Genomic DNA, 13,467 nt, shown 5'->3' with positions numbered 1-13,467 from the left:
TTATATGATCCCCTTTGAGCCCTGAACCAAGATGGTGGAGTAGAAGGATGGGCTCTCACTCCCTCTTGTGAGAAAACCAGAATCACAACTAGCTGCTGGACAATCATCGACAGGAAGACACTGGAACTCACCAAAAAAGATACCCCACATCCAAAGACAAAAGAGAAGCCACAATGAGATGGTAGGAGGGGTGCAATCACAGTAAAATCAAGTCCCATAACTGCTGGGTGGGTGACTCACAGAATGGAGAACACTTATACCAGAGAAGTCCACCCACTGGAGTGAAGGTTCCGAGCCCCACATCAGGCTTCCCAACCTGGGGGTCCGGCAATGGGAGGAGGAATTCCTAGAGAATCAGACTTTGAAGGTTAGTGGGATTTGACTGCAGCACTTCAACAAAACTGGGGGAAACAGAGACTCCATTCTTGGAGGGCACACACAAAGTAGTGTGTGCATCAAGACCCAGGGGAAGGAGCAGTGACCCCAGGGGAGACTGAACCAGACCTACCTGCTAGTGTTGGAAGGTCGCCTGCAGAGGCAGGGGGTGGCTGTGGCTCACCATGGGGACAAGGACACTGACAGCAGAAGTTCTGGGAAGTATCCCTTGGCGTGAGCCCTCCCACAGTCTGCCATTAGCCCCACCAAAGAGCCCAGGTAGGCTCCAGTGTTGGGTCGCCTCAGGCCAAACAACCAACAGGGAGGGAACCCAGCCCCACCCATCAGCAGTCAAGCGGATTAAAGTTTTACTGAGCTCTGCCCACCAGAGCAACACCCAGCTCTACCCACCACCAGTCCCTCCCATCAGGAAACTTGCACAAGCCTCTTAGATAGCCTCATCCACCAGAGGGCAGACAGCAGAAGCAAGAAGAACTACAATCCTGCAGCCTGTGGAACAAAAACCACATTCACAGAAAGAGAGACAAGATGAAAAGGCAGAGGGCTATGTACCAGATGAAGGAACAAGATAAAACCCCAGAAAAACAACTAAATGAAGTGGAGATAGGCAACCTTCCAAAAAAAGAATTCAGAATAATGATAGTGAAGATGATCCAGGACTCAGAAAAACAATGGAGGCAATGATCGAGAAGATGCAAGAAATGTCTAACAAAGACCTTGAAGAATTAAAGAACAAACAAACAGAGATGAACAATACAATAACTGAAATGAAAACTACACTAGAAGGAATCAATAGCAGAATAACTGAGGCAGGAGAAGAGATAAGTCACCTGGAAGATACAATGGTGGAATTTATGCTGTGGAACAGAATAAAGAAAAAAGAATGAAAAGAAACGAAGGCAGCATAAGAGACCTCTGGGACAACATTAAACACAACAACATTCGCATTATAGGGGTCCCAGAAGGAGAAGAGAGAGAGAAAGGACCAGAGAAAATATTTGAAGAGATTATAGTTGAAAACTTCCCTAACATGGGAAAGGAAATAGCCACCCAAGCCCAGGAAACACAGAGAGTCCCACACAGGATAAACCCAATGAGAAACAGTCCCATACAGGATAAACCCAAGGAGAAACACGTCAAGACACATAGTAATCAAACTGGCAAAAATTAAAGACAAAGAAAAATTATTGAAAGCAGCAAGGGAAAAATGACAAATAACATACAAGGGAATTCCCATAAGGTTAACAGCTGATTTCTCAGCAGAAACTCTACAAGCCAGAAGGGAGTGGCATGATATACTTAAAGTGAGGAAAGGGAAGAACCTACAACCAAGACTACTCTACCAGCAAGGATCTCATTCAGATTCCATGGATAAATCAAAAGCTTTACAGACAAGCAAAAGCTAAGAGAATTCAGCACCACCAAACCAGCTCTACAACAAATGCAAAGGAACTTCTCTAAGTGGGAAACACAGAGAAGAAAACGACCTACAAAAACAATTTAAAACTAAAAATAGCACTACCATATGACCCAGCAATCCCACTACTGGGCATATACCCTGAGAAAACCATAATTCAAAAAGACTCATGTACTGCAATATTCACTGTAGCTCTCTTTACAATAGCCAGGACATGGAAGCAACTTAAGTGTCCATTGACAGATGAATGGATAAAGAAGGTGTGGCACATATATACAATGGAATATTACTCAGTCATTAAAAGGAATGAAATTAGGTCATTTGTTGAGACGTGGATGGATCTAGAGACTGTCATACAGAGTGAAGTAAGTCAGAAAGAGAAAAACAGATATCGTATATTAACGCATATATGTGGAACCTAGAAAAATGGTACAGATGAACCCGTCTGCAGGGCAGAAATTGAGACACAGACGTAGAGAACAAACGTATGGACACCAAGAGGGGAAAGCGGCAGGGGGGTGGGGGTGTGTGTGATGAATTGGGAGATGGGGATTGACATGTATACACTGATGTGTATAAAATTGATGACTAATTAGAACCTGCTGTATAAAAAATAAATAAAATAAAATTCAAAAAAAAGAAAAAAGAAATTGTCTACAGCTAAGAACATAGGCCTGTTAAGGATGCTTGCATCTATTGAATATATTAATGAGTTATTGGCCTGTAGTTTTCATTTTTCGTAATCTTTTTATCTGTTTATGCCTTCGGTAAAATTCTGTTTTCATGAAATAAACAAAATCATATGATTCCCTTCAATAGATGCAGAAAAAGGTTTTGACAAAATTCAACATTCATTTATGAGAAAAACTCTCAACAATGTGAGTATAGAGGGGACATACCTCTATATAATAAATGCCATATATGACAAACCCACAGCCAACATCATATTTAATGTTGAAAAGCTGAAAGCATTTTCCTCTAAGACCAGGAACAAGACAAGGATGCCCACTCTCACCAGTTTTATTTGACCCAGTACTGGAAGTTCTAGCCACAGCGATCAGGAAAGGGAAACAAAATAAAAAATAAACAGATAAAAAGCTTTTGCACAGTGAAGGAAACTATCAACAAAATGAAAAGGCAGCCAACTGAATGGGAGAAGATATTTGCAAATGATATATCTGCTAAGGGATTAATAACAAAAATATGTAAAGAGCTCACAACTCAACATCAAAATAACAAACAACTAGATTAAAATAAGGCATGGAACCTGAATAGACATTTTTCCAAAACATACAGATGGCCACGGAATATATGAAAATATACTCGGCATCACTAGTCATCAGGGAAATGCAAATCAAAACCACAATGAGATATCACCTCACATCTGTCAAAATGATATTATCAAAAAGACAGGGGACTTCCCTGGTGGCGCAGTGGTTAAGAATCCGCCTGCCAATGCAGGGGACACGGGTTCGAGCCCTGATCCAGGAAGATCCCACATGCCACAACTACTGGAGCCTGCATGCCTAGTGCCCGTGCTCCACAACAAGAGAAGCCACTGCAATGAGAAGCTGGCGCACCACAACGAAGAGTAGCCTGAATCAACATTGTGAAAATGACTATACTACCCAAAGCAATCTACAGATTCAATGCAATCCCTATCAAATTACCAATGGCATTTTTTATGGAACTACAACAAAAAATCTTAAAATTTGTACAGAAACACAAAAGACTCCGAATAGCCAAAGTAGTCTTGAGGGAAAGTATGGCCACGGAATATATGAAAATATACTCGGCATCACTAGTCATCAGGGAAATGCAAATCAAAACCACAATGAGATATCACCTCACATCTGTCAAAATGATATTATCAAAAAGACAGGGGACTTCCCTGGTGGCGCAGTGGTTAAGAATCCGCCTGCCAATGCAGGGGACACGGGTTCGAGCCCTGATCCAGGAAGATCCCACATGCCACAACTACTGGAGCCTGCATGCCTAGTGCCCGTGCTCCACAACAAGAGAAGCCACTGCAATGAGAAGCTGGCGCACCACAACGAAGAGTAGCCCCCGCTCACTGCAACGAGAGAAAGCCTGTGTGCAGCAATGAAGATGCAAGGCAGCCAAAAAAAAAAAAAAAAAAAAGACAACGGGGAATTCCCTGGTGGTCCAGTGGTTAGGACCTGGCGCTTTCACTGCTGGGGGCCCAGGTTTGATCCGTGGTTGGGGAATGAAGATCCCACAAGCTGTGTGGCACAGCCAGAAAAAACAACAAATAACAACTGTTGGAGAGGGTGTGGAGTAAAGGGAACCCTCTTGCACTGTTGGTGGGAATGTAAATCGGTGCAGCCACTATGGAAAACAGTATGGAGTTTCCTCAAAAAATTAAAAATAGAAGTACCATACAATCCAGCAATTCCACTAATTAGAAAAGATATATGCATCCCTATGTTCCTTGCAGCAATATTTACAATAGCCAATATGGAAGCAACCTAAGTGTCCATTGATAGATGAGTGGATAAACGTGATATGTATATACAAAGGAATATAACTCAGCAATAAAAAAGAATGGAATATTACCATTTGTGACAACATGAATGGACCTAGAGGTGTCATGCTTAGTAAAAACAGTCAGATGGAGAAAGACAAATACCACAATTTCACATATATGTGGAATCTGAAAAACAAAACAAGTGAACTAACATAACAAAACAGAAACAGACTCATAGATACAGAAAACAAACAGGTGGTTGCCGGAGGTGGGAGGTGTGGGGGGATGTGAGGGAGATTAAGAGGTTCAAACTTCCAGTTACAAAAAAAATCAACTCTTGAGGATGAAATATACAGCATGAGGAATATAGTCAATAGTATTTTAATAACTTTGTATGGTGACAGATCATCACTCAACCTGTGATCATTCTGTAATGTTAAGGAATATCAAATCACTAGTCTGTGTACCTGGAACTAACAGTATTGTAGGTCAATTATACTTTAATTTAAAATAATAATAATTATTATTAGTTGTGGAAAATAAATAGATAAATAAAATACAAGCACTTTGACATTCTCCTCCCTCTGAGCCCCACCCCAAACTTTACAGGATACAGAGCACGTTTCTTTTTGCTTAGTTTTACTCTTAAAATCATTTACAGGACTCCTGTTGTAAAAGACCTGCTTGAAATTGATGATAATATGCATTTACACCCAAGCTCTTTTGGAGATAAATATTCCATATGAATGCAAAGAGTAATTCGTAGATAAAGGTGATGCAGAAACATTCGCATTTATCTGAAATTGAAGGACCAAGCTTCTCCCCAGCTGGGGTGGATTTCAAGTGAATGGGAAGCAGCCTCTATCTCTGCAGAGGTGGCCTGGGGATTCAAAAGGCAGGTTCGAAGGTGAGAAAGAAGACAATGGGAGATCCTCAGACAGGAGCATGAGAGGAGCAATTCCAGACAAGAGGGGCAAAAAGGAAGAGGTGTCAAACCAGGCTACAAATCTTCTGGTAATCCAACACCTGGAATTAAGTACGGTGCGAATAAACTAGGGCCTGGTGGGGCTGGCCCAGCTATGTGGTCCTACTGGCTAATGACATCAAGCATGATAATATGGTCATTAGGGTGTAGCAAATGACCAAGGGACTATTTAAGTTCTGGTGGCAATAACTGTACTGTGGGGCGTGTCTCCACTGAGAACAGTACTCACGACTGATGGGGTTGAGCTTAGGGCAACTCCAGACAGACCCTGTTCAGTTCCTCTCATTCCAAATGGTGGCAAAGATGATGGACCTCAAGCCTTGGGTGAGTAAACCCAGCCTTAAGAGGAGTAATGTGGCTCCCAGCCATCTCTCCAGGAAGAGAAATTTTCTTTCCTGCTTCAAATAGGCATGTAAATATTTGGTACAAATTCTCCTTTCTAACCCCACATCTGGCTGCCTTCTCCACTCTGTGCAGAATTGGATGTAATGAGCACCTCCTGGTGCTAATATGGACACACTGTCTGTGTCTGTGCAACATGTGTTCAGTTTCCGTGGTTTTGCATTGTGTGTTTCCATGAGGCTGAACAGACTTTCAGGCTCATTCACATTTGTTTCTGCTCTGACGATGTAATAATCCCTGCTATGAGGAATAGACCTGCAGAGAGCTTGAGAAGAATTCCACATCTTACCTTTGTCAGACATTTCCATTTGCCCCATCAAAGCTACCAAAACAAATGCTAACTCCCAACAAACCCTGGCCACTACACATATTACTGGCTGAGACTACTGGTTCTCTTACCACTTTGATGTTTAGATCAGCATTTTTATAGGTTTTTCAATATTTGCTTTTAGGAGATTCTGAATATATTATTATCTTTATTTAATCTTGAACCATTAGTAAAAACAAAGAGATCCCATTCAGCACTATGTCCTGAATTTAATTTAGGACAGTTTTAATTTCCTTAGCAAGTTAGGAATAGAAAAGAAGAAAAACTTCCTTAATCTGTTAACAGGTATCCACCAAAAAAACTACACAGACATTATACTTAATGTTGAAGTATTAGAGGTATTTCCTTTAAAATAAAAACAAGAAGGGATTCTAACCATCACCATTATTCTCCTAGCCAGTGCAATAACATGAAAAAAATTTTTAAGTAATTATAAAAATCAGGAAGAAAATAATTGTCATTATTTGCAGACAATGTATTGGACTGCCTAAAAATTCCATAAGAATCAACTTTAAGATTACTAGAACTAATAAAGGAGGCCAGTGAGCTAGCCAGGGACATGACCAACACAGTCAATGATCATGACCAGTTAGAAAGCTGTCCACTCACAATAGAAAAAATATAAATTACATATTTATATTTTTAAAGTATGTATAAATTATACATGAATATGTATATATATAATAACTAGAAATAAAGCTAACCAAAAAAATGTGCAGAACCTATAGGAAGACAACTATAAAACTTCATGAACTACATGTCTAAATGGGAAAACTTAATACTAAAAAGATGTCAGATCTCCACTACATAGAAAAAGAGATTCCAGATGGATATTTTTTCTTAAGAGAATGCAAGATAAGTGTTCTTGCTTCTAATTAATGGTAACTGTCCATTGGTAGTATTGTCCATGAATGGAAGGTTCTTCTTATCTTGCCAATCAGACAGGTCTCAACCCTCAGAGAAAAGCAAGAAAAGAGAGAAGAGAAGAATGGAAGGCAGGACAGAGTTATCTTCTCTATAGTCAAGGCAAGACTAAGCAGAGAAAAGTAGAAGTGTCCTCTCACCCCCTACACTCTGATACTAAAGTAGACCATACGATTGTGCAGCCCCTCCAGTAATAACTTATGCATATGGCGCCTGTCTCATAGTAGTCAATCAGTGTTAGCTGAGTGAACAGACGTACAAGTGAAGAATCTCAACATGTCCAATGTTTAAGCAAATCAACAATAGAAACAGAAGCTGTATTGGAGACAATGCTTCTTTTTAATTTATTTAATTTATTTATTTGTTTGTTTTTGGCTGCGTTGGTTCTTCGTTGCTGCGCGTGGGCTTTTCTATAGTTGAGGCAAGCGGGGGCTACTCTTCATTGTGGTGCACGGGCTTCTCATTGTAGTGGCTTCTTTTGTTGCGGAGCACAGGCTCCAGGCACATGGGCTTCAGTAGTTGTGGTGCCCGGGCTCAGCAGTTGCAGTTCGCGGGCTCTAGAGCACAGTGTCAGTAGTTATGGCACTCGGGCTTAGTTGCTCCGTGGCTTGTGGGATCTTCCCAGACCAGGGCTCGAACCCATGTCCCCTGCATTGACAGGCAGATTCTTAACCACTGTGCCACCAGGGGAGTCCCTGGCAGGTGGATTCTTAACCACTGCGCCACCAGGGAAGTCCCTCTAAGACAATGTTTACTTTCAAGAATCAGCAGTGATAGGGACTTCCCTGCTGGCGCAGTGCTTAAGAATCCGCCTGCCAATGCAGGGGACAGGGGTTCAAGCCCTGGTCCAGGAGGATCCCACATGCCGCGGAGCAGCTAAGCCCGTGTGCCACAACTACTGAGCCTGCGCTCTAGAGCCTGCAAGCCACAACTACCAAGCCCGCCTGCCTAGAGCCCATGCTCCACAACAAGAGAAGCCACCGCAATGAGTAGCCTACTCACCGCAACAAAGAGTAGTAGCCCCCGCTCGCCTCAACTAGAGAAAAGCCCACCGGCAGCAACAAAGAACCAACGTAGCCAAAAATAAATAAATTTGTAGAAAAAAAAAGAATCAGCAGTGATAAAGAAGTTCTTATTTCCCCATTGCCTTTGAGCAAATATTCAAAGTGCGGACTCTCACTGGGTGGTATTGACTAAATTCCCATGAAAATTCATTAACTTCATCAACAGACTGAATTACTTTTCAATGCATACACAATCTTCCACATTCTATGTCAGCTGAGGTCAAGTCCTTTTTGCAGTTGGCCTGGGAGGAAAAATAAAAGTAGATGCCAGGAATTTAGGGTATGTACCAAAAGGGAAAAAAGGCGCCAGCACTGGCAGTCACCAGAAGAATCAGCTCCAGTTTGCCTTGTTTGTTTATCAAATGTCCCGTCACAGGACCAGATTCCCTGCCATTCTATGAATGCATATAGCAAGACTCAACACTTGTGTCATGGTTCACTGAGGAAACAGCGAGAATTCCAGAATCAAGAGTCAAGCTGTTGTGATACCCATTAATGCATTCGTAAACAAAGAAGCTGTTTATCTGTAGACTTGTGTTCTGATATTCCACAACTGCCTGAGCAGGCTTTGTTCAGTCCACGATAAGTAGATCTCACCCTGGCTTGCTGAGCTTGCCATCTGTTAAATTCAGTCTCAACTACTGCGAATGCTGTTGCCTCTAGTAGATTACAAAAACTAACATTCACTTTCTTTTTCTTTTAATGAGCAGATAGTGCAGAGAGTTCCCATATATCCCCTCTTCCCTGAACAGTTTTCCCTGCATTAGTGTAGTACATTTGTGACAAATTGATAAATCAATAGTAAGGTCCACAGTTTATATTAGAGTTCATTCTTTGTATCATACAGTTCTATAGACTTTGACAAATGCACATGTATCCATCATGTATCATACAGTATCATGCAGAATAGTTCCACCTCCCTAAAAATCCCCTGAGCTTCACTTCTTCATCCCTCCTCCTCTCTCCCCTTGAACACTGGAAACCTCTGATATTTTTACTGTCTCCATAGTCTTGCCTTTTCCAAAATACCATGTAGCTGGAATCATACAGCGCATAGCCTCTTCGGATTGGCTTCTTTCACCTAGTAATATGCATTTAAGATTCCATGTCTTGCATTGCTTGATAGCTCATTTCTTTCTTTTATTTAAATAAATTTATTTATTTTGTTATTTTATTTTGTTTTATTTTTTGGCTGCGTTGGGTCTTTGTTGCTGCGCGCGGGCTTTTCTCTGGTTGCCACGAGCAGGGGCTAATCTTCGTTGTGGTGCGCTGGCTTCTCATTGCGGTGGCTTCTCTTGTTGCAGAGCACGGGCTCTAGGCACACAGGCTTCAGTAGTTGTGGCTCGCGGGCTCTAGAGCGCAGGCTCAGTAGTTGTGGCACATGAGCTTAGTTGCTCCGCGGCATGTGGGATCTTCCTGGACCAGGGCTCGAACCCGTGTCCCCTGCATTGGCAGGCGGATTCTTAACCACTGTGTCACCAGGGAAGCCCAACTCATTTCTTTTTATTGCTGAATAATATTCCATTGTTTGGAGGTACTACAGCATGTTTATCCATTCAAGTGACACTGATGTTCACTTCTGACTGATTTGAACCGCTCATAGAGAGGAATCAGTGGGATGGTTTTATGTTTTCCCTAAGATACTCTAAGGTTCTTTATGTGTGTTTATAAGATACGGGCTGGGGAGAGGGGGAATGAAAGTCACCCTTTATTCCAAGACAAAACCTCTTAAACAGTTTAGTTTACTTCCTTCCAGTCATTTTTTTATATATTCACATTTTAAAATATTGAAGTCACATTATAAATACAATTTTTATCTTGTGTTTCTCACTTACCATTATGAAATTTTGTTGTGGATAGTATGGTTCTCTGACAAGATCCCCTCTCCAAGGCTGACAAATGACATATGACCCCCAGCTGCTGGGAATAGCAGCTGCTGACAGCTCACAGCTATGTCCCTCAGTAGGACTTGTTCTTGGCCTTGGCCAAGGTTATGCTCCCTCCCTGGGTGAGCCCATGGCCAATGACTGGCTGATGCATAAATACAGAGACCCTCTTGTCTCAAATTGGGAAAACTCAGAAGAACCATGTCGGCTCCAGAGATCCCTGTAGAGTCAGGTGAGGCCTCAGTTACAACTACACTGCAAATCAGCTTCTCCCTCTATCCAATCCTTCCTTCTTTACTTTTAATCTGAGAACACTCCCCATATAGCTCATCAACTCTGTTTCAAGGGATCTAAGACAGTTGTCACCAGAAATGGTCTTAGGAAGCAGACTCTAACATTGGATTCTGTAGCTGGATATCTCACAGCAATCCCTTAGGCAATGAGTACCCTTTCACTGGTGGTAGTTGGAGCATGGAGAGCCCTTGGTGTGCTGTGGTGATGCGATTATTAAAACTTTCACAAATGGTAAAACTGGGATGGGATACTGATAGAGGAGGATCTTGATAGGGACAGAGTAAAGGGACAAAGTAGGTGATTAAGTAGTTAATCCCACTAAGGGATCATAAGTAAAATAAAAAAAAATATATATATATATGGGAGACCCCTGTAAGTTAACGATCACCCAAGAAAGCAGGTTTGCTTAACCACAAAACCAAACAGGCTTGCCTAGCAACAAAACCATGCAAGAGAAGCATGAGACATGCCCCCAAACCATAAAACAATGGTGGAATGAGACCCACATCCTGCCCAGTGAGCTCAGTAGGTTAACGATTCCTAGGACATGCTACTCTGCTCACACTAAAAACAAAAATACAAGGTGACATTACACTGAAACCTGAGGTGGTTTACCATATTTTAGTATATGTTACTGCCTTTTCGCTCATTTCCATTGCCCCATGACAGTCCCGGCTTGTCCATGTGGGGACAAGAAAACTCCCCTGCCCAATGTGGAGGAGGGGCTGATGATGGAAGCTTCTCGTCTACTCAAGAATGATGAAGTCCCAAAAAAAAAAAAAAAAAAAAAAAAGAATGATGAAGGAGGTGGGCTTCTCGCCCTCCCTATTCTTCCTTTGATTACAAAACTGTAGCCCACTAAGCTCTCAGGGCAGCACCGTCTTGCCTGCCCACTTGTAAGCCTCACAAGCATCCTATTCTAATGAAACACTTATCTATCTCTTTGCCTCTCACTGAATTCTTTCTGCAGAGACATAGAGAACCAGAGCTTCTCAGAGCGCCCAGAAATGCACTTCTGTGGGTTCATTCTGGTCATGTAAGGCCTTTGCTGAGAAATTCACTGATAGCCTTGTAGGGGGTTCCCTTGTAAGTTCTTCTTTTCTCTTGCTGTTTCTAAGATTCTCTCTTTGCTTTGATTTTGACAGCTTTATTATAATGGGTCTTAGAGAATATATCTTTACATCGACTTTGTTTGGGGACCTATTCACTTCATGAACTTGGATGTCCAAATCTCTCCCCAGATTTGGAAAGTTCTTAGCCATTTTGTCTTTAAATAAGCTTTCCACCCCCTTCTCCCTCTCTTCTTCTGAGACTCCCATAATTTGCAGATCATTTCTTTTGATGGTGGCCCAAAAATCATGCAGGCTTTCTTCAGCCTTTTTTAATTTAAAAAAAATTTTCCCCTCTGGATAATTCCATAGTTATTATCTTTTAATTCACAGATTTTTTCTCTTTAATTCATTCTGCTGTTGATGCTCTCTATTGCATTTTTTATTTCATTCATTGTATTTTTGTTCTTTCTAATGATTTCTGTGTCTTTGTTAAACTTCTCATTTTGTTTGTGCATTGTTTTCCTGATTTTGTTAAACTGTCTTTCTGTGTTTTCTTGTAGCTCACTGAGCTTATTTAAAACAGCTCTTTTGACATCTTTATTGGGTAGATCTCCAGGTCTTGGGTTCAGTCACTGGAAGAATGATTGTGATCTTTTGGTGACATCAAATTTCCTTGATATTCATGTTCCTTGAAGGCTTGCATTGCTCTCTTTGCATTTGAAGTTGCTGTCACCCCCTCTGGTCTTCACTAACTGACTTCAGGAAAGCATTACCTTCCTTCAGCCCCGCTAGGGATGCTGAGGTTTCCTCAGACTGGCTATGGATATTCCTGCTCTACCCTTATTGCTCCCTCTTGTGGTAGGATTCTTAAACTTGTATGCCTACCCTCAATCTTGCAATACACCAGGCTGAGTGCTGACAGCCTCCCTTTTGCTCTCAGGACAGTACTAAATCTCAATTTTGTGTTCTCTCCCCGGCCGTGCAGTATGGTCCAGCTTTCTGTGTGCGCTCACTAGCCATCTGCCAAGGCTCATGCCACCATCACAGGTATGCACAGGGAGCTGACCACAGGATGGGGAAGTGAGTGGGTGAGGCACCCAGAGCACTGGGGGTGCAACAGGCTGCTGGGGTATCAGTGGATGAGGCATCCCCAGGGGCTCATTGGTGGGCTTCCTGACGGAGTCCCACAGTTAATAGGACGCAGTTAGCAGGATCCATGTCCCTTCAAGGCCCTCCAAGTCCTAGCTGCATCCCTCCCAGCTGCTCCCCCAACTACCCCCACCTCCAGTCATTCAACTCATGACTGAGTACTCTGGATGGGTCAAAAGAGAAATGAACCTCTTTGGCAGCATCCCACATAGCTGGGGGGGCTGGGTGGTCACTCACTGTCTCACTTCCCACATGGGAGAAATTACAGTCTGAGGAGGGTTCTCACCAGGGTCTGTACGCCTATTATCTGATGCATGGATGAACAAGACTCCCCTGGACCTCTTGACATATGGTGCTGGATCCCACATCTCCCACAAAGGTACTTTTTCCATAGATAGGTGCTAAATTGTTGTTGAGGGGGGTAATACAAGTGAAGGACATCTTGTTTGGACATCTTGTTGACATCACTCAATAAATTTAATTTATCTAAACTTAGCCTACACACACTCCTGTTTTCAACAATACAAAAACTTGACTGTTTTCAATCTAATCATCCCTTCCAGACATATTTTATTTTTGTTCAATATTTTAATTCTACTTGTTTTGTGATTTTTATACATCATGAGACATTAATTATTGTTTAACTCAATCACTGTTTGTCTAGATATTCACATATTTAATGATTTGTTTCATTCTTCTTGCAGTGGACTGTCCATCAAATATTTTTGTGTACCCTAAGTGCATCTTTAGAATTTCCTGTAGTGTAAAATCTGTTTATTACAAAGGCTCTGATTTTTTCATTTGACCAAACAATATTTTTATTTTTCCCTCTTTCCCTCTTGATAGTTTCACTATGTATGCAATTCTAGGTTGACAGTTACTGTCTCTCAGAATACTGAAGATATTATTCCATTGTCCTCCAGATACCATTATGGAGATATCCACTGTGAGCTGTGCAGTTCCTTTGTGGTAGTCTGTCTTTACATTTTGACTATTTTTAAGACCTCTCCATAGTCTTTGGTATTCTTCAGTTCCACTACTATCTGTCTAAGGAAAATTTTTCTTATATTGCTGCAAATTCA

The 13,467-nt window shown here is 41.8% G+C and overlaps 1 pseudogene; it reads right to left on the bottom strand.

Annotated features, from left to right (window-relative positions):
• Positions 1 to 5,451: 5,451 nt before the first annotated feature.
• On the bottom strand, positions 5,452 to 7,146 carry LOC112395123 (Golgi reassembly-stacking protein 2 pseudogene; annotated as a pseudogene).
• Between the last annotated feature and the right edge of the window lie 6,321 nt (positions 7,147 to 13,467).

This window comes from Neophocaena asiaeorientalis, unplaced genomic scaffold, assembly GCF_003031525.2.
Source record: "Neophocaena asiaeorientalis asiaeorientalis breed wild unplaced genomic scaffold, Neophocaena_asiaeorientalis_V1.1 scaffold756, whole genome shotgun sequence".
Taxonomy (NCBI): Eukaryota; Metazoa; Chordata; class Mammalia; order Artiodactyla; family Phocoenidae; genus Neophocaena; species Neophocaena asiaeorientalis.
This window is presented reverse-complemented; position numbering and strand designations above follow the sequence as displayed.